This window comes from Salmo salar, chromosome 13, assembly GCF_965601325.2.
Source record: "Salmo salar chromosome 13, fSalSal1, whole genome shotgun sequence".
Taxonomy (NCBI): Eukaryota; Metazoa; Chordata; class Actinopteri; order Salmoniformes; family Salmonidae; genus Salmo; species Salmo salar.
The window spans coordinates 60029356-60035355 of NC_138303.1; positions in this window are offsets into that span (position 1 = coordinate 60029356).

The window sequence follows — 6000 nt, forward strand, 5'->3', positions numbered from 1 at the left end:
CTCTCTCTCTCTCTCTCTCTCACTCACACTCACACTCACACTCACTCTCTCTCTCTCTCTAATTTATATTCAATAGGAAGTATTTACAGGTTAGAATATGGATATTAAAGGCTCATAAATTCCACTTCCCCTCCTCAGGCTGAAGAAATACAGAAATTGTCGGGCTGTACCATTAACTATGACGGCTTTATGGAGTGACAGTAACCGTCAAACCAATCCCAAAAATAGAGAGGAATGAGGGTGTAGGAGGAGGTGGAAGAGAGCGAAAGAGGTACATCTCTGACTGTTAGCACTGTAATTAAACACTGAAAAGGTGACATTATCAACAGATCAACACTGTCAGACAAGACTGTCTCTATTTCTGGAAGAAGTGCAGGAGTGTGTGTGTGTGCTGAACACACGGTAACACACAGTTACCATGCCCCCGCTCACATGTCCCAGTCTCTCATTAGATCCAATCATATGACTGTTGAGCCGAGAGCTCCCGTTCTGGCTGATCTGCCACCAATACCTGTCCGTCTCATATCTCATCAATCCCATGGGCCTGGCACACACCCACACAGGGACTACCTCATGACTACTTCACACCCACACAGGGACTACTTCATGACTACTTCACACCCACACAGGGACTACTTCATGACAACTTCACACCCACACAGGGACTACCTCATGACTACTTCACACCCACACAGGGACTACTTCATTTGGGCACAGAAAGATTTTTCGCGCTCAACAGTTTCCTGTGTGTCTCAAGAATGGTCCACCACCTAAAGGATATCCATGCAACGGCAGGCCAGTGGTCAAAAATGGGTAATTAAAAGAGGACAAAGGAGGCTGACAGGAATTGTGCAGAGCAACAGACAGGCTTCATTAGGTCAACTGACAGTCTTGTACAACATTGGTGCCCAAAGACCCATAAAAGAATGCACAACTTGTCCTACCTTGACGTAAATGGGGTATGGCAGCCGACGACCTTACAGAGTTCCACTTTTTTCAGCAAAAAAGCAAGAAACTGCTGTTTCAGCAGGCTAAGGAACGAAAACACTGGACATGGGAGAATTGGAAAAACATTGCCTGGTCTGATGAATCACGGTTTTTGATGTTTTACGCTAATGTGAGGACTAGGGTATGGAGAAAACCATGAGCAGCGTACATGCATCCATCATGACGTGCGTCAACATTGCAAGATTGTGGTGGTGGTGTGATGGTGTGGAGTGTGTTTTCATTGCACACATTGGGCAACCTTGATAAAAGTGAAGCAGTTTGAATGCCACAGGATATCTGAACATCTTTGCCAATCAGGTGCATCCCTTCATGGCAGCAGTGTATGCATCTGCAAATTGATTTTCTCAGCAGGATAATGCCCCATGCCATAAGGCTAGGATTGTCCAGGAATGGTTCCACGAACATGACAGCGAACTCAGCTTCCTGCAGTGGCCTGACCAGTCACCAGATCTCAATCCAATTAAGCATCTATGGGATGAGATGGAACAAGCTATTCAGGGTAGCGATACAATACCAGCCAACTGTGGGAAGCATTGGATTCAACATGGACAGTATCCCCATACCCTGACGAATTTAAGATGTTCTGAGAGCAAAAGGGGGTGCCACTCAATATTAGGAAGGTGTTCGTAATGTTTTGTACACTCAGTGTGTATCCGTCAGTGAATATGATTGCTCTGCTGAGATGAAAAACGGTGTGGTTTCATAACAAGTTTGAGTTTCTCTTTACTCTTTCATTTTTAGCTCTGTCTTTTTGAAACTGTTTTGGAAATGTCTCTCTCCAAATAGACCCTCCAACTGACACCTATATCATACACATGCGCACACGCACACACGCGCACACATGCACACAGTCATTTATTTTGTGCATTCAAGAGGTACCTCCAGTGACCACAGGGTGTCTGAAGGGCTTGGGTTGCGGTGTGTGGAGGGAGGGAGCTGTCCATGGTCCTTACATCTATCAACACTCTGAGGCCAGACTGCTACTCCTCTCTTCCTCTCCCTCCTCCTCCAGGTGAGAGGGGCTAGGGCAGGTGGAGGTGCTGAAGCATCCCTCTCCATTGCCTTTCTCCCTGGGGGAACCTCATTGGCAGTCCTCCCAGGGTCTGAGTAAGCTGACAGACATACTCCCGAGATCTGTGTCGGCAATAGAAGCAGCAAGACGATTTAGAGTCTAAGTCCTCTGCCACGCTTTAAGACAAAAGAACAGGCTGTTCTAATGTTGAGGATAATGGCACCACAACAGGTGGCTGTGTTTTGGGTCTTGTTGTGTTTCGAGCAGGTGCCAGGAATATTCTGAGTCACAGACAGTTTTAACCTGAGTGAACTGGTGCATTTAAATGTTTCCTTAAGCTTCTTATGATACATAAACATCTGGATGTACTGAAACATGACTCTTTTGTTCTATTGCTCATGACTGCAGAGAGTTTACAATAGCAGGGTGTCGGTCAGCAATTCTTGTTGTTTTCATAAAGTACGCTTCCATAAAAAGTTCTCAGGAACAGCATGAGAGGGCCCAATCTACTTTAAACACTGTCATTTTCATCCGCACAAATAGATTCAAACAGGTACAAATGAACTAACACAACGAGAGAGCCGAGGTGGGAGACTTTCAGCTCAGAAATTTCAGCTCATAAAACGGCTGGTACATTTTGGAGAGTGGTAATTTCGGAAATAGTGTGCACTAAAAATACCACTTGCCAGCCAATCAGACACAGACCCTTCAAATTGGATGGGTGTCTGGTCAGGTCCACACCGCGCTTGCATCAATCATCATCACCCAACTGACTGTGGGGTGACCGGCGGGCGCTACAACCTGGCCATGAGCCACAGGGCCACTCAGCATTCCCTGAGCCCTTCTACATGGTTCCCTCCCCAAGCCCCCACTCATTTACACAATCCCCCTCCACAGCTTGTTTAACATGATGAATGAATGGCAGCGAGCCAACATGGTGGAGAGAGAGAGGGACCTGTGTAATGGAGGGTGAGAGTTAGAGCAGATGTTAGGACATGCAGGAGAGGAATTGAGCTTGGTCTCCTGCCTCTCACACTGCAGGAGAGGGATTGAGCTTGGTCTCCTCCCTCTCTCACTGCAGGAGAGGGATTGAGCTTGGTCTCCTGCCTCTCTCACCGCTGGAGAGTGATAGAGCTTGGTCTCCTCCCTCTCTCCCTTCAGGAGAGGGATTGAGCTTGGTCTCCTGCCTCTCTCACCGCTGGAGAGTGATAGAGCTTGGTCTCCTCCCTCTCTCCCTGCAGGAGAGGGATTGAGCTTGGTCTCCTGCCTCTCTCACCGCTGGAGAGTGATAGAGCTTGGTCTCCTCCCTCTCTCCCTGCAGGAGAGGGATTGAGCTTGGTCTCCTCCATCTCTCCCTGCAGGAGAGGGATTGAGCTTGGTCTCCTCCATCTCTCAATGCAGTAGAGAGATTGAGCTTGGTCTCCTCCATCTCTCCCTGCAGGAGAGGGATGGAGCTTGGTCTCCTGCCTCTCTCACTGCCGGAGAGGGATTCAGCTTGGTCTCCTGTCTCTCTCACCTCAGGAGAGGGATTGAGCTTGGTCTCCTGCCTCTCTCACCGCAGGAGAGGGATTGAGCTTGGTCTCCTGTCTCTCTCACCGCAGGAGAGGGATTGAGCTTGGTCTCCTGCCTCTCTCACCGCAGGAGAGGGATTGAGCTTAGTCTCCCCTCTCACCCTCTAATTATTTTCATAGTGCCTCCCTCTCCACTTTTTTTGGGCCTGTATTTACTAATTCCTCCCTCTTATTTATCTACCCTACTCTCCCTTTCTTACCCTCTCTCGTCTCTTTTCTCTCCCTCTCCCCCCTCTCCCTCTGTCTTTCCCCTATGCCTCCCTCATCCCCTGTTGCCCTCTTCAGCCCAGATTGTCTGCCTCATACACAGTGACATGCCCTCTAGTGTGCACTGTGCAATGCCTTCACTCAGGGTAGGAGCAGAGCTCCGGGGAGTTCAGGACTGACAGCATGATAAGGTTGTATGCACTAGCAGCTTACTGTATGCAGCCATGTTACACACAGATGAGTAGACAATACCTTATCTTAATGTGCTGTTTTAATCAGAGCATTGATCTTCTGTATGTACCTTCTCTAATTTACAGAACTTTCACATTCATAGTTCATCTTTTTTTTCAGAATATCATGTATGAAGTACTTTTCCACCCACTAGTATAATGTGTGTATGTTACATAAGATCCATATGCAACACAATGACATATTGTCCTCTGAATCTCCAGAATTATTGATTCAGCTAACCTCCATGCCATATTGTATCAGTATTCCATGTGTTAAGTGTGAGCTTACAGGAAAATAAATTGCTTTTGTATTTGTAGTTAAAAGCACAGCATTTTCTGCAATGTTTACCGGGATCCATCAGTGGGTGGTACAAAAAGCAATTCTGTGCAATATGGCCCTGATCAAATGTCACAGTTCATAGGTTCTCTGTGCTACCAGTCATAGACAACCTTAGTGACAATTGCAGACACTGGTTTCTACCATCTACTGTCCAAACAGACAACACCGACAAAGGGTCCGGAGGACCTGAAGGGGACCAGGCAGTAAATTATGTCAACCAACAAACCGTATCTTGACTATGAGAAATAAATGTCTGTTTTTGGAGCATCATTTGCTTCAACGATCATACTCGAGTAAGCATCTGGCCCTCTACATTTGCATTAGTCAATAGTTAGATTTCCATCCATTAGGTTTCCAATTAGAGATGTGTTTCCATCAAATTGATAAAAGGCTGTGCGTGATGACGTAGTGCACATGAAAATAACTTTTTGCAGTTAAAAAAATACAAGTTAAATGGGTTTCTTTCCCATTTTCAACTCTGCTGATGGTTTGGCAAAAAAATAATTGTTGCGTTATTTAGCAAATGTGCTCACTCTGGTCTTGGCACATGTGCTCTAGCCAACAGCTCGCAGATACAGTGTGGGTAAGTTAACTAAATTCTGATATTATTATGGAGATTATTTGTATTTGTCAAACGGCAGCCAAGCATTGATCATCATGTAACCAGGATAAGACCCTCAATGTTTATTGGAAAGGAGCATCAAGCTTATCACTGAGCACATTCACAAACATCTTCTGAGCATGACTCCTAATCTTTGGAAAATGTTGTTCATCGAGAGATGCGTAGAACCTCTTCAGTGACATTGTTTTGAATAGTTCTCTAATCACTGCATCAGACTGAAGATCGATAAGCTCAAGTTGCAGGTCAGTGGGAGCGTTATCCACATTGAAGGTGAAAGGAGAGGAAACCAACAGCTTGTCATTTTCCAACACTTTTAAATCCTCAAAATGACGAGAAAACTCAATGTTCAAAGTACGCAGCAGCGATGTATACTTCTCTCGCTGGTCATCTGATAGGGAACAGACTAGTAGTGCGGGAAGGTGGGTGAGATTGTTGGCTTCTACTTGGCGGGTCAGGGGGAGTCATTTTCCCTTGAAGGCTTTGACAAGGCTGTACATCTGATGTGCAAAAAGTCCCTTCCCTTGTAGTTTGGAATTCAGTTCATGAGGGCCATGATGTCCACGGTGAAGGCAAAATCAGCCAACCATTCTTTATCTTGCAGTTGAGGGAAATCCACATATTTTCCTTTCATTTGCAAAAACTCAGCAATCTCCGACTTCAGGTCCCACACCCTTTTAAGCATCTTCCCCAAACTCAGCCATCTCATGTTTGTGTGGTAGGGGAGATCTGCATGACCCGACTCTGTCTCTTCCAACAGTGAGACAAACTGCCTGTGATTTAAAGACTTTGCTCTTATGACGTTTACCACTTTAGTGACTGTATCCACAACAAATCAAATCAAATCAAATGTATTGGTCACATACACATGGTTAGCAGATGTTAATGTGAGTGTAGCGAAATGCTTGTGTTTCTAGTTCCGACCGTGCAGTAAAATCTAACACATAATCTAACAATTTCACAACAACTATGTTATACACACAAGTATAAAGGAATGAATAAAAATATGTACA